The 26,160-nt window shown below is 41.4% G+C and overlaps 1 long non-coding RNA gene across 1 annotated transcript in view; it reads left to right on the forward strand.

The window, feature by feature from the left end:
* The first annotated feature begins 18,890 nt into the window (after positions 1–18,890).
* LOC108583019 overlaps positions 18,891–26,160 on the forward strand; it is a 35,622-nt gene continuing 28,352 nt past the window's right edge. The window contains exon 1 of the long non-coding RNA XR_002518607.2: positions 18,891–19,011. This is a non-coding gene — a long non-coding RNA (uncharacterized LOC108583019). The remainder of the gene's footprint in view (positions 19,012–26,160) is intronic.

Here is a 26,160-nt window from a genome sequence, read left to right on the forward strand (position 1 = left end):
ACATGTGCCAGTTTTGTCATATCTCTAACTATGTCTTCAACTACTTGCCCTTGATCATCTATGTGTAGACAGCAATTAGTAAGGTTAAATTTTCTACAGACCTCTCCTTCAGCTGTTAGCAAGTAGTTGAGAGCCAATCTATTCTGATAGCATTTCTCATCTGAGCTTCTTGCCAGGCCAGAATAGTCAAGGCTCTGCCAGTCTTATTAGTGATTATTTCTAAGACAGTTTGTAACCGTATGATTTGGTTGAGCGTGTAAATGGGGGTCTGGCATCCCCATGAGCTATCTTGTGCCCAAGTACCAGGCCTGTAATATTGTATTATTCTCTCAGGGGGCCATTCATCATCTTTTTAATTTTTTGTAACTATGCTTCTCTTTTTGCAGGAAGCCCAGACAGGGAAGCCCAGCAGTTCACCTGTTTTTATGGGCAGTAGGAAGAATGATGGTTTAATAGTGCCAATAACACAACTACTTGCCCACTGGTCGGTAATTTGGTGTAAGCTCCATGCCCACATGTCCAGTATAATCCAGTGGGGGCTGTCCAGTCCCAGTGGAACTCCGGGTGGGTTCACACAGTTTGCAACTTCGGGAATTTACTAAATGGATTTTTCTTAGTGTGGTTTGAACTCCATTAGGTGGCTGTTTTTGGAGTATTATTGTACAGTTTTTGCCTAAGGCAGCTGAATCTTCCTACAGGAAGGGTGAAGTCCTTCCTTACTCTTGCTATATACAGTATTGTCTAATGATTGAGGCTTTTAGGACCTAGAAGTTATCAGGTGATTCTTTTGAGCTGGGAATTCATCAGGAACTGAGTCTGTAGGTACAAATTCTCGGGCTTCCCATGGCCATTGATCTCCTATTATAGTTCTTCTACAGACATAAAATGAAGTGACATTGAGAGACTGGGCTACATGCTTAGCTAATTGCAAAAACAAATTTTTTGTTTTTCCTGGAATTTCTGGTACTGGCACATTCAGTTCATCATAGAAGGTTTGACATACTGGCTCAGGAGAGTGTTTATAAACTTCTCCTCAAACCACAATATTTACTCGAGGATCTAGTCCAGCCCTATCAATTCCTAGGGTTACACGCTCCCCTTTTTTCCAGCAAGAATCAAAGGGATTGGTTATTACTAATTCTAAGGGCTTACACTGACCACTGGTACAGGAAGGGCCACTTTTCCTTTTCTGAAGGTGGACAGGATCTTTTTTATTTTTTATCCAAGTAGCCTAAATGACACAAGACCAGTATCCACATTCATTTCCACACAGTCCTAATTCTGACAAAGGTACTTATTTTCTGCCGTATAGCCTCTTTCCTAATTAAAAGAACTGCATTCTATTCCTAACTTATTACTATGAATGACAGCACAGGCATCAAACTTCAAGGTGACTTGTTTGGGCACCCTTTTTTCTTTTCTTTTGGCTAACACTTTACTCATATCATTTATGAGCCTCCACAAGTCCTCAGTCCTTATTCTTATTTCAAAAACTGTGGTCATAGGAGGCTAAGATGGGTCAAAACACACATCAGGTTGGTCATTTCCTGGGCTACATACCTTGCATAGAATAGCATTATACAAACAAGTTTTTTTTTAGAGTCCCGGTACACTTATAATGATCGTAAAATTATAGGACTGCAGCAACTTTTTGTCCTACCTCCATGACTTGGTGTATACACTGGGAATGGTCCTCAGTCTGAGGAAGGTCAGTTAAAGTCCTTACTGTACAAGTCTAAATTTTAAGGAAAATGAGTCCTGCGATGAGTTTTCTCATGCTTTAGCCGTGCGTGGACCAGTCAGCTTCCGAGTGTGACTGGAGCAGGGCTTGTCGTCTTCCTCAGAGTCACTTTGCAGGGGTTGGCAAAGCTGCTCCCGTCCACATACCACTCACAGTCTACTGATGTTCAAGGATGGTTTCAGAGGTTCAGCCTGCTAGAATAAACTGAGTCCAGCACTTCTACACAGTTATGTTCAACTGGGCTCTCTGATACCGGGAGCAAGGTGGCGGGGTTTAGGGTGTTACAAACTTCAATGGTTATGTGGAGATTTTCTCATAGCAAGCTTTAGTACTTGGTTAATCTAGCATCTGTTAACCAATGATGTCCTTTGGTAGTCGTTAAAGTTACCACAGCATGGGGGGGCCTTTATATTCAGGTTTTGCCCAAGGGTTAGTTTATCTGCTTCTTGTGCTGACAGGGCTGTTGCTGCCAGGGCCTTTAAACATGGGGGCCAGCCTTTGAAAACCTTGTCTAGTCGTTTTGAGAGATAGGCCACTGGCATTGGTCAGGGCCCCACAGTCTGGGTTAAAACTCCAACTGCCATTTTTTCTCTTTCTGACACATAGAGTGTAAAAGGTTTTGTCAGGTCAGGTAGCCTCAGGGCTGGGGCCGACATGAGTTTTTCTTTTAACTCATGAAAAGCTCGTTGCTGTTGGTTGTAATAGATGTAGTTTATCTAATTTACATTTTTATTAACTCTCACCTACCAAAATATTGACTCAAATCCTGCAGCTATTTGATTTCAAGCTTTAAATTGATCTGGTATTCCCCATGGGACTCTAATTGTGTCTAAATGGACGTGAGAGTCAAAAGACCCATAAGGGGCTTCTCTTGCTTTATGATGTCTTTAGTTTTCCTCCCTCTGGTTGATGAAATGCCAGGGTGAAAGGGATAGCCAACTGGACTAAAGCACAAGTGTCACTCCAGTTATTCGGCAGAGTGCCCAGTAAAGGTCCACCACAATACCACCACACACCACAGAAAAACTGGGTGATACCTCTTTAACTTTAGCTAATATGTTTACACACAGAATTTTTTTTATAATTAATGTTTTAAAGCTTGCTTAAACTTTCAAAACAATTTTTTTAACCTTTTAATGTAGGCAAAAATTTATGTTCTTATGCTGTTGTAACCAAGCGAGTTAGAGAGATGCCACACTTTGAGACGAATTCAGGAGTCCTTTATTAGCCGGTGACCGAGAGACAGCTAATGCTCGAAATTCTCTTGGCCCCGAAGAGGGGGTTAGATTTTCTTTTATATTTTGGTTTAGAGAGGGGAGGGGGATTTTAGCTGTAGCAATCTTACAGAAGTAAAACAGATAAAAAAGTTAAAAAGACAAATGGTTACAGGAAAACAAACAGTTCCAGGTGCAGGGGCTTTAAATTCATCACAAGGTGATAGGTGTGGGAGCTCTGGATGTTATCTGCTGGACACAAATGCGGGGGCTTTATGGTACTATCTCCCGAGCAAATTCCTGGAAACTGCAGGCATTACTTGCCTCAGTACCTTATCAGTTAATCGCACTCTTTGATATGCTGAGAGTCAGCTTGCACAAGTTAAGTCTTTGAGGAAAGAGATGGGTAAGCAGCCCTTGATGTCTTGCAAATGAAGGAGCCAAATGGAGTCCCTCAGGTTTTCTCAGCTAAGGGTGAGTCTTTTTACATTAAAACAAGGTGAGGTATCTAACAAGGTGTTGTTTCTAAGGGAGAGTCTATTCATGTTAAAACAAGGTTAGGTATTACAATGCCTCCTTATAATCCTTTACCAAAGGTATATTTTACTTTTCGTATACACCTTGCACACAAACTGTTTTTTTCCCAATAGTTTTACATTCAGGAGGCCTAGTTACTTTTAAATTATACAATATTTCTTGCATAAATTCTTTTTTTATAACATTTTTCTCCTTAACGACTTTCATAGACAATTCTTCGACATGCCTCAACTTTCTGACTTATTGCAAACATTTCTTTCTTTAAACAACCAGTTAATTTATTTCAGGACAAGAATTTACCATATAACACTCTTTTTACATAAATTCTTCCCCCTCTTTCCCCACCTCCTTTTTTTTTTTTTTCGAAGATGATAACCATTCTTTTCTAAAGCAAACTTCCTTTATGTCTGTGGACTAGACTGTCTAAGGCCACAAGATTAGAAGTTACTATAATACATGTTACACTGTTAACTTTTAGCAAACTTTACTTCTGTTGAAAACCTTGTAAGTTTGGGATTTTAATTATCTTTTGCTATTAATAAGACCTCGTTTTGTCCAAATTAACTTAGATTTGGTATAGATGGCTTTTCTTTTTTCCCTCAATTACCTGGGAGGAACCATCCATCGTCCTGTCCTGAAGGGAGTTCCTCCTAGGTCTGGTCAGACCTTTGTATGGTAATTAAGATTTAGATTCCCTGTTAGGAAACCTGCTGGGTTAAGGGACTTTTCAGTGGTTAATGTTAAATCATCCTTTTTCCCCCCACCGCCCCCCGCACCTTAGGATACTTCTGAACTGGTGAGGGTGAAGTGTACTCACAATGAGGTTTCCTCTAAAAGTTTTTTTTGTACTTTTTACTGTTAGCAAAGCAGTTGCCGCTACAGACTGAATGCATTTGGGCCACCTGTGGGTTACCGGGTTAAGGATTTTTGATAGGAAGGCCTCAGTGCTTTCAGGATATGCCCTTGTTTACACTGACAGCAAAATGGTATTGGAGTGTTATAGGGTTATGGAGAATACCTTCAATTATTAATTATAGGTTTTAAATTTAACTTGGCTTTTAAAGGAATAGGGTACACTGTTTTTTGTTTTTTGGTTTTTTTTTGAGACAGAGTCTTGCTCTGTCGCCCAGGCTGGAGCACAGTGGCATGATATCCACTCACTGCAAGCTCCGCCCCCCAGGTTCATGCCATTCTCCTGCCTCAGCCTCCCGGGTAGCTGGGACTACAGGTGCCCGCTACCACGCCCGGCTAAATTTTTTTTATTTTTAGTAGAGACGGGATTTCACCATGTTAGCCAGGATGGTCTCGATCTCCTGACCTAGTGATCCGCCCGCCTCGGCCTCCCAAAGTGCTGGAATTAGAGGAGTGAGCCACCATGCCTGGCCTGTTTTTTTTTTTTTTTCATTACTACTTGTATATCTCTCTCTTTCTTTTTCTCTTTGGTTTTCTGTCTCTTCTTCTCTTTGACTTTCCTTTTGCCTCTGTCTCTTTCTCTCTCTCTCTCTCTGCCTCTCTCTCTCTCCCCCTCTTTCCTTGACTTCCACTTTGTCTCTCTGTCTCTTCCTGTTTCTCTGTCTGCTGGTCTTTCCTTGCCTCTGCCAGCCCCTTATGCTGCTGTTCTCTCAACCACTGTTGGCGGGAGGCTAAAACCAGCTGTAACCAAGTGTCTATGTATGGAAACTGGTCTGGGTACCCTGGCTTACAGGTTACCTTGTGCCATACCTTTGAAACAAGGGACCTGTCCAGGCTTCCTTCTGATTGCCAACACATCTCTAATGCTGGCCAGTCTATCTTACACAAAGTTTTAAGTTTTCCTGGTGTCATAGTACTCTATAGCCTCCCTTAAATCCTTTCTTGAAATTTTTCAGCATAGTTCTTAGTGGGGTGGGCTTACTTTGTGCCTGACTTATGCTTCTTCGAGACAAAACACCACGCTCACACCATAGGCACACCACAAAACAAAGAACGGGTAAAAAGGGTACACACACACTCTTACAGTTTACACCAAACCAGAATCAAAACCAAAATCAGAGTATCAAGAAATCCAAGCCAGGTCAAAACCAAAACCAAAGTATCAAGCAATCCAAGTCAAGTCAAAAACAAAAACCAAAGTGCCGGTACAGGCACACTGTGGGTGATCAGGCCATGCTTCCACTCAAATGGAGTGGGCAAGTTCCAAAAAGTAGTCTTACCGAGTTTCAGATGTCCGGACTCCAAGTACCAGTTCCTTCCCGGTGTTCAGCCACTGCGCTGATCCTCCACAGGGACCTGCCATGCGCTGCTCTGGCGAGGCGGTCCACTGGGGCAATTGTCTACTCAGGAGCACTCTCAGGATCTGCTTCGCTCAAGCTGGCCGCAGTCCCTCACAGGGATGCTCCATAGGGCAGGCCTAAGCAGCCTAAGGGGTTGCCTCGACCATCCGTTAATCACCTCGTTTCCCAGTCAGGGAACCAAGAAATGTAGCAGGACAAGCCGCAGACAAAACCCCTCAGACACTGAGTTAAAGAAGGAAGGGCTTTATTCAGCAGGGAGCTTCAGCAAGACTCACATCTCAAACAATCAAGCTCCCTGAGTGAGCAATACTTGTCCCTTTTAAGGGCTCACAACTCTGAGGGGGTCCGTGTGAGGGGGTCTTGATCGATTGAGCAAGCAGGGGGTGCGTGACTGGGGACTGCATGCACCAGTAATTAGAACGGAACAGAACAGGACAGGGATTTTCACAGTGCTTTTCTATACAATGTCTGTAATCTATAGATAACATAACCAATTAGGTCAGGGGTGAATCTTTAACTACCAGACCCAGGGTGTGGCTCTGGGCTGTCTGCTTGTGAATTTCATTTCTGCCTTTTAGTTTTTACTTCTTCTTTCTTTGGAGGCAGAAATTGGGCATAAGACAATATGAGTGGTGATCTCTTCCCTTATTCCGAGTAGCTGGGATTACAGGCATGCACCACCACCACGTGCAGTTAATTTTTTCATTTTTAGTAGAGATGGGGTTTCACTTAAAATTTTTAGTGTATAAATAGGAAGGCTGAGTGTGGTGGCTCATGCCTGTAATCCTAGCATTTGGGGAGACCAAGGCTGGAGGATAACTTGAAACCAGGAGTTTGAGACCGCCCTGGGCAAAATAGCTGGACCTTATCTCAACAAAAAAATTTAGCTGGATATGGTGGCTCACACCTGTAGTCCCAGCTACTAGGGAGGCTAAGGAAGGAAGATCGCTTGAGCCCAGGAGTTCAAGGCTGCAATGAGCTACGATTGTGGCACTGCACTCTAGTCTGGGAAACAGAACGAGACCTTAACTCTTAAAAAATAAAACAATAAATGGGGAAAGTTGCACTTCTAAAAATAACCTCATATGTATCTACTTGTCAGATCTGCTAAGTATTTCTACTTGTAAGGGCATAACTATCCTTTTTCTCACTCATACATACATTTAAACACTAAATTAGTCAATGCTACTAGGCCTGCCTTTTATTTCCCAGAATAGTGTGTGTTTGGAGAAAATCTAGAGGCATCTGACTCTTACAACAAAATGCAAAAACAAAGCATTCTTAGGCCACTGGGTGTTTTAAAAAAGAATGAAACAACCAAACACAACTGTGGTCTTTGGCTAACTTTCTAGAGAAAAGAAAACAAGCCATCTGCCGGTAACAGGCGGCTCTGGGGATGGCTGATCACAGGGCCGAATGAAACGTTCATAGTAATTAGTGGCAGCACCAAAATAGAAACTTTAGCGGTGCTTTTCCCGTTGTTATGGTGACAGCCCCCCAACAGCCCACCTCCCCACAAAGGCCCTGGCTTGGTGCGTTCTGCGGCCTTCCATCTGGTGCCCTCCCATTGAATGCAGGGAAACTAAACTCACTGCTCATTGGTCCCCTCGGGGTTGTGTGTATGCTGGGCTGCCAAGAGGAGGAGGGCGTGGACTGGAAGATTCCACAGGGCTGGGCCAAGGCTGTCCCCTGTGCTCAGCCAGAGCCACAGGAGAGCAGCTGATCGCCCAGGCCGCCAGACAGGTGCTGCCAAGGGGCCGAAAATTCACTGATGTCAGGAGACGGCACCCGGGTGATGATGAATGAGGCCTGGCCTGTGGCCAACAGGTTCTTAACCTGCCAGTGCGGCAGGGGGAAGTGCTCCCTAGGGCTTCCAGTTACCTGAACGGCCCACGCATCTGTACCGTCTTGTTGAGCAATTTCCGTAGGTCCTTCAGAAGTTGTTAAGTGTCAACATTCTTGTTGCTCTGCTAAAAATCTAAGAATTTGGCCAAAAAGTCTGGTTTGCTCCTGCTCAAAGATTGAAGAAATAGAAATTGGGCTGCTTATTTTCCTTAGTCTTATTAGTTTTGGAGGTCAATGTTTAAAACATTGATTTGAGCATATCAACATCACATGCTGCTGTCAATGCCCTGTCTCTGGAGTCCCCAGGGGCTGCAAATCGAGGAAACTGTCTGGAGTATTTGTGTAATGGATAGAATTGATATAATTTGTCTGCTGCCTAGTGAGATGATCTCATGACATTTCTGGGTAAAGGCTACTGATAGGAAACACACACTTTCTTTTTTTTTTTTCTCGAGACAGGGTCTCATCCTGTCACCTAGCCTGGAGTGCAGTGGTGCAATTACAGCTTACCGAAGCCTCAAACTCAAGGGCATAAGTGTTCCTCCTACTTCAGCCTCCTGGGATTACAGGTGTGCACCATCACACCTGGCTAATGCTTTATTTTAATTTATTTTTGTAAAGATGGGGTCTGGCTATGTTGTCCAGGCTGGTCTCAAACTCCTGGCCTCAAGCAATCTTCCCACCTTGGCCTCCAAAACTGCTGGGATTACAAGCATGAGCCATTGTGCCTGGCCTCAGGAATACAGGCTTTCAAGCCACAGCAGTCCCTATTTATATAAACCACAGCCTCAGGGTCTGCAAAGTAGGTGGCTAGCATTTTTTCTTTGCCAGAGCCTACCTGGGGGTTGATAATCTGCACATAGGCTGGATACAGTCCTGTGAAATAGAATCATTTTGGGTAGCAATTTACTAGATGATCGACTGTTAGAGCTGGAAGCTCTCAGGAGTTATCTAGTCACATTTCTCAGAAAAGCAAATGGGTCAGTGAACTGCTGCTTACAGGCAGAGCAGGGCTTGGGGTCCTAGCACCTCCCTCCATCCCAAAGCCCTCTATAGTCTAATTTAATTGGAGATGTTCGCATGTGTATAGTGTGTGTGTGGCAGGGCGGAGGATGGGTGTGTCGGATGGACTAAAAAGAGAATAGATGTGGCAAATTCTGGTCTAGTAGGAAAGATGGAGACACAGGAGTATGTCCCAGCTGGAAAGTGTTCTAAGGCTGATGAGAAGCACATGTGGTGTCATGTGACCCTCTCCTCGGTGGGTCCCCTGTATGGTGTTGGAGAAAAATAGTGACAACCATAGGTTCTTAGTTGGAACAGACTCCAGTTATAAAAGACAGATTAACAAGAAAAAACCCAACAGTTTATTCACATGTTTGTTTCACATACACATGGAATCACTCAGAAATTGAGTAGTTCTCAAAGAAGTGGCTTTGATTTCAGCTTATATAGCATCCTCAACAAAGAACACTAAATTCATTTAAAAGTGAAAGCAAGTTTATTAGAGAAGTAAAGAAACAGAAGAATGGCTCCTCAATAGACAGAGCAGCAGTATGAACTGCCTGACTGAATATACTTATGGTTTTTCTTTATTATATGCTAAACACAGGGAGGGCAATTCATGGGTTTTTTTGTCTCTCCAACCCCCACTTTTATTAAAAACCAATCATGGTAGACTGATTTGTTTGCAAGATAAGTTTTAACCTGACTACACTTGGCCTGATTATTTGTATAAAGTGCATGAAGAATAATTATTCACCATACAGGCTCTTTTAAAACTGGCTTTGATGGAACTTTGTTCCACAAGGAATCTCAGATTGGACCTCTCAAAGTCTTGAGCCCAGCCACGGGTTTGTACTTGCAAATAACTGCCTGAGGGGTAAATTCCTCTCCTCTTGAGGTCCCAAGATAACTTGCAGCTCCTGGGCCTGTCAGAAAGTGACATTCTTTATTCTTTACCTACCGCAGGTCAGGAACCTTGTACAAAGACTGTGTAGACAAGGAATGAGACTAGCTTTCCCTAGGGGCTTTTATTGGCTCTATAAGTCAACTTTGATTCCTTAAAGCAGTCTGTTTATATTTAAAAGAATACCATTCCAGCCAAGGCCCTGGTAAAATAACCAGTTTCTCCAACTGTGTCCTGTTACAAAGAAAACAGATTTTTATTGCACTTATGCAAATAACTATATTGCCATAAGTTAAGAATACTCATGAATAGTTTTGAAATTCTAGAGAAATCAGGTAGAAGGGGCTATGCTCCAAATTTTGCTCATAGGTGTATGCTCCACTCAATTGCCAAAAGCTGTAAATAGTAACCCCCAAAAAGTTTTCTTGGCTCTGAAAAACAAAACAGAAAGGATCGACAATATTTCAAGCAGAAACCCACTCTGTGGGTTATCTGTTTACTAATTATTTCTTTTGCTGTAAAGAAACTTTTTAGTTTAATTAGGTCCAAACTATTTATCTTTGTTTTTGTTGCATTTGTTTTTGAGTTCTTGGTCATGAGCTCTTTGCCTAAGCCAATGTCTAGAAGACTTTTTCTAGTGTTATTGTCTAGAATTTTTATGGTTTCAGGTCTTAGATTTTAGTCTTTGATCCATCTTACATTGATTTTTGTGTAAGGTGAGAGATGAGAATCCAGCTTCATTCTTCTACACGTGGCTTGCCAATTACTTCAGCACCATTTGTTGAATAGGGTTCCTTTCCCTACTTTATGTTTTTGTTTACTTTGTTGAAGATCAGTTGGCTGTAAATATTTGGCTTTCTTTCTGGGTTCTCTATTCTCTTCTATAGGTCAATGTCTCTATTTTTTATACCAGTACCATGCTGTTTTAGTTACTATAGCCTTGGAGTATTGTTTGAAGTCAGGTAATGTGATGCCTCCAGATTTGTTCTTTTTGCCTCGTCTTGCTTTGGCTATGTAGGCTCTTTTTTGGTTCCCTGTAAATTTTAGAATTGTTTTTTCTAGTTCTGGTGATGGTATTTTGATGGGAATTGCATTGAATTTGTAGATTGCTTTTGTTAGTATGGTCATTTTCATAATACTGATTCTACCCATCCCATGAGCATGGGATGTGTTTCCATTTGTTTGTGTCACCTATGACCTCTTCTAGCAGTGTTTTGTAGTTTTCCTTGTAAAGATCTTTTACCCCCTTGATTATGTATATTTTTAAGTGTTTTTTTTGTTTTTTTTGTACTTGTAAAAGGGGTTGAGCTCTTGATTTGATTCTCAACTTGGTCATTGTTAGTGTATAAACAGTGTTACTGATTTGTGTACATTGATTTTGTATCATGAGACTTTGCTGAATTCATTTATCAGTTTGTATGAGTCTTTAGGGTTTTCTAGGTATATAATCATATCATCAGCAAACAGTGACAGTTTGACTTCCTCTTTACTGATTTGGATGCCCTTTATTTTTTTCTCTTGTTAGATTTCTCTGGCTAGGACTTTCTGAACAATGCTGAATAGCAGGGGTGAAAGTGGACATCTTTGTCTTGTTCCAGTTCTCATGGGGAATGCTTTCAACTTTTCCCTGTTCAGTCTCATATTGGTTGTGGGTTTGTCATAGATGGCTTTAATTACCTTGAGGTATGTCCCTTTATGCTGATTTGGCTGAAGGTTTTAATCATAAAGGGATATTAGAATTTTGTCAAATGCTTTCTCTGCATCTATTGAGACATTCGTACGATTTTTGTTTTTAATTCTGTTTATGTGAAGTATCTCATTTATTGACTTGCATATGTTAAACCATCCCTGCATGTCTGGTGTGAAACCCACTTGATCATGATATATTAGCTTGTTGATATGCCATTGCATTTTGTTAGCTAGTATTTTGTTGAGGATTTTTGCATCTATGTTCACCAAGAGTATTGGTCTGTAGTTTTCTTTTTCTGTTATGTCCTTTCCTGGTTTTGGTATTAGGGTGATACTGGCTTCATAGAATGATTTAGGGAGGATTCCTTCTTTCTCTGTCTTTTGGAATAGTTTCAGTAAGATTGGTATGAATTCTTCTTTGAATGTCTGATAGAGTTCAGCTGTGAATTCACCTGTGTCCTGGATTTTTTTTTTTGTTGGCAATTTTTAAATTACTGTTTCAATCTTGTTACTTGTTATTGGTCTGTTCAGAGTTTCTATATCTTTCTGATTTAATCTAGGAGGGTTGTATATTACCAAGAATTTATCCATCTCCTCTAGATTTTCTAGTTTGTGTACAAAGGTGTTCAGAGCTTTGAATGATCTTTTGTATTTCTGTGGTATCGGTTGTAATATCTCCCATTTTGTTTTTAATTGAGTTTATTTGGATCTTCTCTTTTCTTTTCTTGGTTAATCTCACTAATGGTCTATCAATTTTGTTTATCTTTTCAAATGACCTGCTTTTGTTTCATTTATCTTTTGTATTTTTTTTGTTTCAATTTCATTTAGTTCTGCTCTGATCTTTGCTGTTTCTTTCCTTCTGTTGGGTTTGGGTTTGGTTTGTTCTTGTTTCTCTAGTTCCTTGAGGTGTGACATTAGGTTATCTATTTGTGCTCTTTCAGACTTTTTGATGTAGGCATTTAATGCTGAGAACTTTCCTCTTAGCACCACTTTTGCTGTATCCCAAAAGTTTTGATAAGTTGTGTCACTATTATTGTTCACTTCAAAGAATTTTAAAATTCCCATCTTGATTTTATTGTTGACCCAAAGATTATTTAGAGGCAGATTATTTAATTTTCATGTATTTGTATAGTGTTGAGGGTTCCTTTGAAGTTAATTTCAAGTTTTATTCCACTGGGGTCTGAGAGGGTACTTGATATAATTTCAATTTTCTTAAATTTATTGAGACTTGTTTTGTGGCTTATCATATCGGCTATCCTGGAGAATGTTCCATGTGCTGATGAAAGGCATGTATATTCTGCAGTTGTTGGGTAGAATGTTCTGTAAATATCTGTTAAGTCCGTTTGTTCTAGGGTGTAGCTTAAGTCCATTTGTTCTCTGTTGACTTTATGTCTTGATGACCTGTCTAGTGCTGTCAGTGGAGTATTGAAGTCCCCCACTATTATTGTGTTGTCATCTATCTCATTTCTTAGGTCTAATAACAATTGTTTTATAAATTTGAGAGCTTCAGTGTTAGGTGCATATATATTTAGGATTGTGATATTTTCCTGTTGGTCTGATCCTTTTATCATTACATAATGTTCCTCTTTGTCTTTTTAACTGTTATTGCTTTAAAGTCTGTTTTATCTGATACAAGAATAGCTACTCCTGCTCGCTTTTGGCTTCCATTTGCATGGAATATCTTTTTCCACCCCTTTACCTTAAGTTTGTGTGTCTCCTTATGCATTAGGTGAGTCTCTTGAAGACAGTAGATACTTGATTGGTGGATTTCTATCCATTCTGCCATGCTGTATCTTTTAAGTGGAGCATTTAGGTCATTTACATTCAATGTTAGTATTGAGATATGAGGTACCATTTTATTCGTCATGCTAGCTGTTGCCTGAATACCTTGATTTTTTTCCATTGTGTTATTGTTTTATAGGTCCTGTGAGATTTATGCTTTAAAGAGGTTCTGTTTTGAGGTTTTGTTTCAAGATTTAGAACTCCTTTAGCATTTCTTGTAGTGCTGGCTTGGTAGTGGCAATTTCTCTTAGCATTTGTTTGTCTGAAAAAGACTTTATCTCTCCTTCCATTATGAAGTTTAGTTTTGCTGGATACAAAATTCTGGCTGGCAATTGTTTTGTTGGAGGAGGCTAAAGATAGAACCCCATCCCTTCTGGCTTGTAGGGTTTCTGCTGAGAAATCTGCTGTTAATCTGATAAGTTTTCCTTTATGGTTTACCTGATGCTTTTGCCTCACAGTTCTTAAGATTGTTTTCTTTGTCTTGACTTTAGATAATCTGATGACTATGTGCTTAGGTGATGATCTTTTTGTGGTGATTTCCCAGTTGTTCTTTGAGCTTCTTGTATTTGGATGTCTAGATCTCTAGTGAGACCAGGGAAGTTTTCCTTGATTATTTCCTCAAATAAATTTTCCAAACTTTTAGATTTCCCTTCTTCCTTAGGATTACCAATTATTCTTAGATTTGGCCACTTGAAATAATCCCAAATTTCTTGGAGGCTTTGTTCATTAAAAAAACTTTTTTTCTTTGTCTTTGTCTAATTGGGTTAATTCAAAAGTCTTGTCTTCGAACTCTGAAGTTCTTTCTTTTACTTGTTCCAGTCTGTTATTGACACTTTCCAGTGCACTTTGTATTTCTCTAAGTGCATCTTTCATTTCTGGAAGCTGTAATTGTTTTTTCTTTATGATATCTGTTTCTCTGGAGAATTTTTAATCCATTATACTGTATGTTTTAAAATTTCCTTAAGTTGGTTTTCACCTTTCTCTGGCCTCTCCTTCAGTAGCTTAATGATCAACCTTCCGAATTCTTTATCTAGCAATTCAGAGACTTCTTGGTTTGGATCCCTTGCTGGGGAGCCAATGTGGTCTTTTGGGGATGTTGTAGAACCTTTTTTTTGTCACATTACCAGAATGACTTTTCTGATTTCTTCTCATTTGGGTAAACTACTTCAGTGGAAAAATCTAGAACCCAAGGGCTGCTGTTCAGATTCGTTTGTCCACAGGGTATTCCACACCACCTTCCCCTAGGGATGGGGCTTCCTGAGAGCCAGACTGCAATGATTGTTATTGCTCTTCTGCATCTAGCCACCCAGTAGGGCTCCAGGCTCTGGGCTGGTGCTGAGGAATATCTGCAAAGAGTCCTGTGATGTGACACATCTTCAGGTCTCCCCGCCATGGATACCAGCACCTGCTCTGGTGGAGGTGGCAGGGGAATGAAGCAGACTCTGTGAAAGTCCTTGGTTGTAGATATGCTTAGTGTGCTGGCTTTCTTGAATGTATGCTAGTGGTGAAGTTGTCATGTGGACAGACTCAGGACCCCTGGTTAGCCAGGATGTTGCAGGCAGTAGTATAAGCTGTTGTCTTCTCCTTCCTTGGAGCAGGGTTATTCTGTCATGAGTTGCTGTAATGGCCTGAGTTGGTTGGCCTCCAGTCAGGAGGTGGCACTTTTAAGAGAGCACCAGCTGTAGTTATAGTAGGGAATATAAGCTTGCCCTGAGTTGACCACAGGAAGTACTCTGGTTTCCCAGGTGATGGGTGGGGCCATAAATCTCCCAAAAGTTTATGTTTTTTTTATGATTGGGCTATGGGGGCAGGTAGAGAAATACCACCAGGTGGGGCAAGGTTGTGGGGGTCTGAGCTCAGACTCTCCTTGGGCAGGGCTTGCTGTGGCCACTGTGGTGGATGGGGAGTGGTTATCGAGCCAATGCAGTTATGTTCCCAGGGGGGATTATGGCTGCCTGTATCACCAGGGAATGGGGGAAAGCTGGTAGCAATAGGCCTCACCCAGCTCCTACACAGCTGGCGAGGTCAGTCTTGCTCCTGCTATGCCCCAATAACAGCACCAAGTTTATCTCTAGGCAGCCTGCATGCAGGACTCAGACCTTGCCCCAGGCTGTAAGCTTCCCTTCTGGGAAAGCAAGCATTGCTTTCAGCTTTCTTTCCTCCCCGTCTACTCATACTGTCAGCTGTGGTTCCCGCACTCCTTTCTGTAGCAGTTCCTGTTTACCCCCCGGATTCTGCTCAAGAGAGTTTGCCCCTGTCAAAATTATTACAGAGTTCATTTGGGAGCTTTTTTCATCCTGTAACCCCTCCCAAATTCTGCTGGCTGCCTTCCCCGAGGGCCCCTGTGAGATAGAGTCAGGGATGGCTTCCCTGGGCTTGAGCTGGAGAATGGGAGTGCCTATAAGGCTCTTCCTGCCACCGCTTCTACATTTATGTTTCACACTGAATCCGTTTCAGCTCCAGGTAAGGTTAAATCTTTCTCCTGTAATCTGGATTTTCAGATTCCCCAGTGGGGATGTGTGTTCAGAGGCAGGTTTTCCCCCTCTTACACTTTGAGGACTCACAGATTTTACGTGTCTTTCAGAATTTGAAGCAGCATGCTATTTACATCAAATGATCCATGAATTCTTTCGGTTTTCCTAGTATGTTCCTGCAGTGATTCTTGCAGCAAAATTGCAGCAAAAGTCCACAGTGTGAGTCTCCACATGTTGTTTTGTCTGTTCCACAAATCTGTCTGATTTTAATCAGTTTGACCATAAGGCAAGATTCTCATAAACCTTTTATAACCCTGTACAATTTTCTGTAAATTGTAAAATTTACAGAAAATTTACAGAAAATTCTGTAAACTGTAAAAAAGAGCAGATTAGTGTTTTATGATAATCCTGTTGTGCTTTTATTTCAATGTTCAATTTGTGTAAAAACTAAATAATACCCATTCAACTTTAACCAACGTAAGAACAGTAAACTTTTAGAGAAGTTACAGGACAAGGAAAAAGACTTTGATTTTCTGGAGGTAGGATCTTGGAAGAAGACAAATAAATGGCAGCCAAAGGTTGGTTAGCAAAGCATTCTTCATGTATCATCTCCAGGCCAATAAGAGTCCAAAGTTGTCTTCAGTGGTTAAACTTTTTTCTCTGTAGTAGAAGTGGTGGGTGGCCAGGATACCTTTTGTCTTTGGAAATCTATGTGTTGATTTTAGGCAAATAGAGGGAGAGCAGAAAGCTTTCCTGGGTCTGCTTCTTCCTAACTGCCTTCAGCTCAGCAATCCTTCATACTTCGGGGCAGCATGTGCTGGTCTGCCCCAGTGTGGGGTCAGACCGCCTAGGTCCAAGACACCATTGCACCTCTTGCTAGCTCTGTGTCCCTGGGAAAATAACTTGACTTCTCTGTGGGTTTCATTTTTTCACTTGTAAACTGGGATTCATAATCCTGAATCTTCTCTGGAGTTTTGGAGATTCGATGAGGTGACACAGAAAGTCTGGGCACACTGCTTGGTATGGAGTAAATACGCAGTAGATTAGTTATTCCCATTAATCAAGCAAATTCCTCATTGCTCCTTCCTGCCTGGCTTTTGCTCATGATTTCTTAGACCTGAAGCTTCCCCTTCAGACTCTTGGTAGAGAGATGGCACGCCTCTCCCTGCTAAGCAGCTGTTCAGGTTCCAGTGGCAGATGGCCAGCGTCCTCATGTCATTAGCATCTGACAGCCTTTGTGAACAACAACGGCCTAGGCCTGCCTTGACTAGTAAGGCCCAAAGCATCAAACCCAGGGCTCCATGGCGGCTCCTGCATGATGGACGGGTCCTGCTGGGGAGGGAGAGGGCTCCCGGTGGCAGGACCAGTCGAATTTCTGAGAGTCTTATTCTCTATGCTGCCAGCCTTCCTTCTGGAGGCCTCCCAGCCTTGAGCCTGTCTCATCTTTACCTGTCAAGAGAAATTGATTCAACAAACATATCTGAGCACTTACCACATGCCCAGCCCTATGCTCAGCGCCAAAAACACAAAACCAAAACAATAGTCTGTCTTTGAGTTGCTCACAATCTAGTGAACTCGATGCCTAGACAGCAAGATGGTGAAGACAGTCAGTAATACAAATTTCATGCAATTATCATAGAAGGAATGGGCACTCCTGCCACATTTAGGGCTGACCCTACTTCCAGCACTGTTCTTGAAAGATCTTAGATCATTGAGTCCTCACCAAGTGGCTCTGATGTAGGTACCAATATCCTCACTTTATGGATGGGGAATCTGCAACCTGGGGGGATTAATGGCCTGATCAAGGTCACCCAGCCTGAATGATTACAGTGGGAGTTGAAATTTATGCAGTACGCTTAGATGTGCAAAACCAACATACCTCTATTATTTCTGTCTGAGCTCATCTGGATCTGGGTGAGATTCTTGCTGACGGGACAAACTTAAATGTGTCCTTTAAATGTACTTCTTCCAGCCCTTTGCAGTTTAGAACAGTCAATTTGAAGGACACTCCCTACCTAGCCTCTTTCCTCTATCTTTCTCCTCCTTCCAAAGGTGCATCTGAGTTTAAGGAAGAACTTACACTTCCTCCTGACATGTTTTTCTCTGTTGGCTCCAGCTGACCCCGGTATTGAAGTGATGGCCTGTGGTCTCTGCTCTTATATGGTGGCCTCACCTGATTTTTTTAATGTGTTGTTGTTGTTTTGAGACAGAGCCTGTTCTGTCACCCAGGTTGTTATGCAGTGGTACAATCATTGCTGACTGCAGCCTTGAATTTCAGGACTCAAGTAATTCCCTTGCCTCAGCCTCCTAAGTAGCTGACTGTAGATGCATGCCACAACATCTGGCTAATTTCTTAATATTTTTTGTAGAGACAAGGTCTTGATATGCTGCTCAGGCTGTTCTTGAACTCCTGGACTCGAGCAATCTTCCTGCCTTGGCCTACCAAAGTGCTGGGATTACAGATGTGAGTCATTGTGCCTGGCCCCCACGTGACTCTTTTGGTAGCTGTGCAGGCCCTGGGCACTGATATATCTGAAGCTGATCTATAATAATTTGGGGTCTGGTGTCTCAGCACAGAGGCTGGGGCTTTTATAACTCACCTGTCTGACCCTACCCCAGCTCTGGGGAGCTGCAGGTCTTCCCAGCTTCAACCTGGACCTCCATCTGACCCCAGTGGTAGCGACTGCCTTGCTCCTGGTCAGCTCACCCTTATGCATGAGCCCCATGGCAGCCTCCCCAGCTCTCTGTGAGGCTCCCCCGAAAGTCAGTAGGACTGTCTGGACCCCAAACTGTCTAGTTCAAGTCAGCCTGTAAGGGGAGTCTAAAAATCCCTTTTTGTCTCCAAAAGTCTGAATTGTTTGATTGTTGTCTCATGACAGGCTCCAGAAAGTCAGCCTTGACTTTCTGGTTCAAAGCAGATCAAGGACTTTTCTGTTCTAGGCAGTACCTGCTCATTCTTTTTACTTGAGTGAAATCCCTGACGGCTGAGCTTCTTCAGTGGTATAAAGCGAAGTGGTGAGTGATAAGGGAGAGAAACATCAGGAGACACATCAAAGACACAGCTACCCCATGGCATGCAGCAGAAGCTGCTGTGCCGTTCGTGTGCATGTGCTGTTCACCATGCCATAGCCCTCACAGTGTGTGTGGCTGTTCTGGGAACACAGAGAAGTGGGATGAAGATCAGGGAGACACCAGGAAAAGGGAACTTCTAACTCTGACTTTTTCTTTTCTTGAGACAGGCTCTCGCTCTCTCACTCAGGCTGCAGTGCAGCTGTGCCGTCATAACTCACTGTAACCTCAAACTCCCGGCACAGCGATAATCCCACCTCAGCCTCCCCAGTAGCTGAGAAAGGTGTGAGCCACTGTGCCCAGCTAATTAATTTTTTTAAAATTTTATTAATTTTATTTTTTTTAGAGATGGGGGTCTCATTGTGCTGCCTGGATTGATCTTAAACTCCTAGCCTCAAGCAATCTTTCCAGTTCAGCCTCCCAAAATGCTGGGATTACAGGAGGTTTGAGCACCACACCCTGCCCTAGCTTGGTCTTACAGGTAAGGAGTTAAGCTAATTAATTATGAGAGGGATAGTGTTGGGAGTAAAAGAGGCAGCATGAGAAATGGAAATATGAGAGTACAGGACAATTTGTGGAATGGCATCTGTTCGTTCATTTATTCAAGTGTTTTATCAGAAGGCCATCATTGCTAGGCCTGGGTATGTATTATCCCAGTCATCTCAGCTTTAAACCTAATGAGTTTCTCCCTTTCGTTCCAGAGGGCCACTGGGCAACTCTGTGGATGGTGGTACAGTCATTGTTATGAGGGCCACAGGAGTGGAGAGGGCATGGGGGAAATGATTAGTTCCATTGTGGGCAAGCTGAATTTGTGATGCTAGTGGGCAACAAGACAGACATGCCTAGCACATTTCTGATGAAATTGGTCTGGATCTGTGTCTCAGTTGTTTATTTCTGGGTAACAAACCACCTCACAACTCAGTGGTCTAAAGCAAACAATGTTTTATTATCTCTTGTGATTCTGACTGAGCTCAGCTGTGTGGTTCTTCTGTTCCATGTGAGGCCAGTGGCTTGCTTGGGCTGAAGAGGTCCAAGATGATTCATCCACATGCAGCCCTGGAGGGAATGGCTGGAGCTCCACTGGGCCTCTTCTCTCTCTCTCTCTCTCTCTCTGTCTCCCCACACACACACACTGCCTCTCTCCCTCCAGTCTTGGGACTTCTCTCCACGTGGTAACTTTTCATGTGACTTTTCACATGGTAGTTAAAAGTTCCTAAAGGCATGTGATCCAAAAAATGAGAAGCAGATGCTGCCAAGCCTCTTAAGGCTGGGCCTGGAATTGGCATGGTAAGATTTCTACCACATTCTCTTGGTTGATGTGAGTCACAGGCCAGCAGAGATTCAATGTGGGAGAGGACTCTCCAAGACATGAATATCAGAAAGTGTGGTTCCCTGGAGGTCATCTTTGTAGGGTAGCTATATGTAGCTAAACTTGAAAATAGTACTCCTCATTCTTTTTTTAATTTTTATTTATTTATTATTTTTTTGAGATGGAATCTTGCTCTGTCACCAGGTTGGAGTGTAGTGGTACAATCTTGACTCACTGCAACCTCCACCTCCAGGGTTCAAGTGATTCTCCTGCCTCAGCCTCCCAAGAAACTGGCACTACAGGCACGCACCACCACACCCAGCTATTTTTTGTATTTTTAGTAGAGATGGGATTTCACCATGTTGGCCAGGATGATGTCGATCTCTTGACCTCGTGATCCACTTGCCTTGGCCCTCCCAAAGTGCTGGGATTACAGGCATGAGTCACTGCACCTGGCCTCCTCATTCTTTGAATCCATCACCAACTATTTCAGAGCTTGTGTCTGGGATAAGCCTGTTAGTAAAGTTGCTTTGATTAGTTTAAGTATTCCCTGAACAGGCTCCTCATCTCTGTCTAGTCCATAGGCAACTCAAGTGAATTCCTGATAGTATAATCACAAACAGATCTTTCACTTGGAACCAAAGTGAGGGAGTGTATTAGTCTGTCCTTGCACTGCTATAAAGAAATACCTGAAACTGGGTAATTTATAAAGAAAAGAGGTTTAATTGACTCACGGTTCTACAGGCTGCATAGGAAGCATGGCTGGAGAGGCCTCAGGAAACTTACAATCATGGTGGAAGGCAAAGGTGAAGTAGGCACATCTTACATGGCTGGAGGAGGAAGAGAGAAAAGTGGGGAGGTGCTATACAATTTTAAACAACCAGATCTTGTGAGAACTTACTTGCTATTACAAGACTAGCAAGGGGGAAATCTACCTCCATGATCCAATCACCTCCCACCAGGCCCCTCCTCCAACACTGGGGATTACAATTCAACATGAGATTTGGGTGGAGAGATAAATCCAAACCATATCAGGGAGTGAATATTCTCAATCTGCAAATGCATTCATTATGCTGTGATGAGAAGAGTAGACCGGGACCCTGTCAGGTCCTCAGAACCTTGGAGAGTGGCTGTCCCATTCAGCTCTACATAGCTGATGGCTGAATAGTAAATTTTGGAGGGGAAAGAAGAACTCTTTCATGTTCAGTTACTGTCTGTCATTGGAATTCCATCACATACTTCAGTTTTGGACTTTGTGGGTTTTTAGGGTCATCTGCAGATATGTATTGAAATATTCAATAGCATAGGCAGAAAGTAACACAGTCTTTATATTATTAAGTACATTATATTATTAATATCATGTGTCTTTGACAGTTTTTAAAAATGAGAATTTTTCTGTGTATTTCTCATGGTAAAGATAAAATGAAATAAAAACTCTCAGTATACTGCAATTATTGCTCAAAAAATAAACAAATATGTACTGTGTAGGAGTTCTTGTCTTCTCTTGCATGTTTTTTAACTTCAGGTTTGGTCCCTGAATCACATTTTCTTGGTATAAGGAGGACCCATCAGCCAATTTAAGAATGGTCCAATTTCTCTAAATTGGCAATATCTCTAGATATAACAAATACCACACAAACAGTCTTTGAATTTCATGAGCACTCAGAATCGATGCTGGCCATTTTTGTGCTATACTGCCTCATATTTTTTTCATGTATAAAATATGAGTCAAAATTTATCTTCAAATAATAGTTGGAATAAATGAGCAAGTGAAAAGCACTTTGAACATATATAGCACAAAACAACTGCACCACTAGTTATTATTACTACTCCTCAAAACATGTAGTATTTCTAGTCCTATTGTCTATACTTCTTTCACCTTTCTAAGAGGTATTGGGAAATTTATTCTTAACACTGAGATTATTAAGGCATAGCTATTATTCCCCTATCTTGTGGCAATAAAGTACGTATTATTTCAGCTATAGCTACCTTATAAAAATGTTCAATTACTTATGTCTTAGCCCAAGTGAACATACATTATTATGCTACATTCTTTACTATTTGTAAAATAGTTGTCAGCTACAAATGCATTATCCTGCACATTGAAGTTAGTGATGGAAAAATGCTGCTGTCACAGAAAATTGGATTGTGAAAATAGATAAATGCTCAGGTGCTTGTCTTTAAAATAGGAAGCATTCATCTTGTGATAGTACTGGCTTCCAGTAGGTTTATCTCCATTACATAAGTGCCAGGCAGACAATTACTATCCTGGAAGGGTGTGAGGACTTGTTATTTCATCAGCAGATACACAGTCTTCCCACCAGATGCCATATATGGTCTGAAGTCCTGGACTCCAATCCAACTTCTTCATTTAAACAATTTTTAATTTGTATATTTTTAAATATAAACAATGATCCAAAATTCAGACACTTCAAAAAGGCATATAATGAAATGTCACCCTTCCCTCCGCTCCTCCAGCCACACAGGGCTGCACCTTGAAGACAAATGATATTAATGGTTTCTTGTGTATATCCAAGATATTTTATGCATATATAGACATAGATCTGTATATCTATCTTCCTTATTGCGCCCTGTTATGAACTGAATTTGTATTCCCCAAATTCTTATGCTGAAGCTTTAATCCCCATTATGTCCTGCATTTGGAGATGGGGCATTTAAAGAGATAATTAAGGTAAAGTGAAGTCGTGTGGGCGGGCCCTATGCCAATATGATGTCCTTATAAGAGGAGGAGATGAAGACAAACACACACAGAGGGAAACCACGTGAAGATACAAGGAGAAGATGGCCATTTGCAAGTCAAGACGAGAGCCTCCAGGAAAAACCAAACTTGCTGACACCTTGATCTTGGATTTCTAGCTTTCAGAATTGAGAGAAAATTTATGTTGTTTAAGCCACCCAGTCTGTGGTATTTGTTAAGGCAGCCCTAGCAGACCAGTACGCCTCTGCTATTCTTTTTAAATTTTTACAAACTAGTAGCATACAACACCCACTTTGCTGGACCCCTCTTTTTCACTTACTATATTTTTCACGAAGTACATAAAAGCTTCCCTCTTCATTTATTGCTATGGATATAGGAATTATTTTTATTGTATGGTTGTTGCGTAACTATCTGACCACTCTCCTATTGATGAATATTTAGAATATTTCCAATATTTTACTACTAGAAACAATACTGTCATAAATAATTTGTATATAAATAATTTTACACACGAGCAAGTATATCCATAGAATCAGTTTTGAAAACTAACACGACTGCATATAAAGACATTTGCAGTAATATTTTGGGTTTAAAATTTAAAAAAATTTTTTTTTTTTTTGAGATGGAATCCTGCACTGTTGCCCAGGCTGGAGTGCAGTGCTGTGATCTCAGCTCATGGCAACCTATGCCTCCCAGGTTCAAGTGATTCTCCTGCCTCAGCCTCCTGCGTAGCTGGGATTACAGGCACCAGCCACCATGCCTGGCTAATTTTTTTGGCATTTTTAGTAGAGATGAGATTTCACCATGTTAGACAGGTTGGTCTCGAACTCCTGACCTCTGGTGATCCACCCACCTCAGCCTCCCAAAGTGCTGGGATTGCAGGCATGAGCCACTGCATCCGGCTTGCAGTAATATTTTGATAGTTATTGCCAAATTGCCCTTCCTGGAGGATATACAGACTTATACTTCCTCCAGAAAGAATGAGAGTGCTTACTTCCTACTTCTTCCACACACAGTTTGGCATTGAACTTTTTGATTTTTACTTATCTGGTAAAAATTTTACATCTCAGGAAGTATCATTTTGCAATTTTTCATTGTGGTGATGTTGAACATCTTTTCATAAATTTAAAAGACATTTATATTTCATTTTTTGGTTAAGCTTCTTTTTTCACTGGGCTTTTCATCTTTTTTGTATTGTAGATGTTCTTTTTTTTTCCTTTTTATTTTGAAACAGGGTCTCACTCTGTCACCAAGCCTGGAGTGCAGTGGCGCAATCACAGCTCACTCCAGCCTTGACCTCCCCGGCTCAAGCAATCCTCCCACCTCAGCCTCCTGAGTAGCTGGAACTACAGGTGCACACCATCATGCCTGGCCAATTTTAAAACAATTCTTTGTAGGCATGAGGTCTCACAATGTTGCCCACATTAGTCTTGAACTCCTAGGCTCAAGTGATCCTCCTGCCTTGGCCTCCCAAAGTACTGATGTTCTTTATTTGTTAGAAAAATTAGTCATTTTCAGTGATATTAGTTGCAAACATTTCCCCCAGTTTGTATTGGTCTTTTTACATTACTTCTGAGGAGGTTGTGCAGAAAATTTTGAGTTTAATATTATCAGCTTTATCAGTCCTTTTTAAAAGAGTGCAATGGCTTCTGACAATAAGCATCCAGAGTGAGGATAAACTTCCTGGGGACCTAGGGACCCCTGGACTTGCAGCTGATGCCTGAAATGAGGCTCACGTCAGACATCAGCTGCAAGTCCAGCCCAGGGGTCCCCAGGCCACCTTCACTCTTGACCAACTGGTTACAAGTTCAGGGTTCCCACAATCCTCTCAAGTTTCATAATTCATTAGAAAGATAAATAGAACTCAGGAAAGAGCTATACAATTTTTAAAATTAGTTTTATTATCATAAAAAGATTATGAATATGAATCAATCAAAAGAAGAGACAGATAGGGAGAGGTCTGGGAGGGTCCTAGCTGGGAAGCTTCTGGTGTCCTCTCCCTGCAGAGTTGGGATGCATCATCCTCTGAGCACATTGGTGTGTACAATATGCAGAGTACTGTCAATCAGGATACACACTTGAGCCTCAAGTTCAGAGTTTTTGTTGGGTTTCATTATGTGTGCATGATTGATTGAAACACTGGTCACTTTCTGAACTCAGTCTCTAGTCGACCCTCTCCCCTCCCTGGAGGTCAGGGCTGATATCACTTGGCTCAAATTCTAACCCTCTAATCACATAATTGGTCTTTCTGTCACCGGCCAGCCCCTGTCTCGAGTCATCTCTTAGAAACTGTCTAAGATCCTCCTATGAGTCACCTTATTAGAATAAACTATCAGGGCATACCATGAATAACAAAGACATTCCTATCACCCAGGAAATTCCAAGAAGTTAGATATTAACTCCCCGGAACCAGGAACCAGGGACAAAGCCCTTTATTATTTTTTCTCTAAACTTCTTTATTCTTTATTACACACGATACAGACTCTGGATTTGGTATCACACATAGAAAGCTCTTTCTTTTCTAAGATTATTACAAAAACAAATTACCCCATGATTTCCTCTAGTACCTGAATGATTCCATTTTTTTCCAACACAAAAGTGTGATTACAGATTCAAATATTTTTCTTTTTCTTTTTTTCTTTTTCTTTCCTTTTTTATTTTTTTTCAAGACAGGGTCTAGCTCTGTTACACAGGATGGAATATAGTGGTGTTATCACAGTTCACTGTAGCATTGAGCTCCTGGGCTCAAGCAATCCTCCCATCTCTGCCTCCTGAGTAGCTGGAACTATAGGCATGTGCCACCATGCCTGGCAAATTTTTAATTTTTTTTGTAGAGATGGGGTCTCCCTATATTGCCCAGGCTGCAAATTGTTTTCTTGATAATTGTCCCCTAACCATTTGTTGAATAAACTGTTTTTCTTCTACTGATTGAAATGCTAACCTTATCCTTTAGTAAATTTCTGTGTGTATATGGATCTATTTCTCAACTTCATAATGTGTTCAATTGCATTTTTAAATGTTTATACCACATTAATTATTATAATTTTATAATTTATTATTCAAATTAATATTAATAGTAAATTTCTTAAACTTCTAAAAAACATATTTTTGGAAGTAGATTTAAAATCAAATACCAATTAGAGGTGGTAAGACACAAATGTAGCTGTCAGAGGAGTAGACAGCATCCTATTGATCTGGTTTGTCAGCTGGTTAGCAGCTTAGCATAGGAATTGTTCCAATGAATTCACTTACTTTATTGCCAGAATTGAAGAAAACTTACAAAACTGTGCTCCATTTATTTGTGTTTTATAAGCAGTTATTCAGAATCAAATGGAAAATTTTCACTGCATTGGAAATAGTCTGGCCAGCTCCTCAAATTCCACGGGAGCAGTTTAGGTGTTTGGTCTTCTCAACGGTCAGCTGTTGGATGAGTTGGGCACGTGTTTTCTTCAATGACCACCTCCTGTACATCTTGACCTGGAGCCAAGCTACTCACTTTCTCCTAGCAGAATTAACTGGGCCTGACTCTGTTCTTGACCAAGATGAGTTCAAGTCAGCCAGTGCAACCAGATCCAGTGTAGACAGAATCTGGTTCTTTGATC

This window comes from Papio anubis, chromosome 19 (assembly GCF_008728515.1).
Source record: "Papio anubis isolate 15944 chromosome 19, Panubis1.0, whole genome shotgun sequence".
NCBI classification, from domain to species: Eukaryota; Metazoa; Chordata; class Mammalia; order Primates; family Cercopithecidae; genus Papio; species Papio anubis.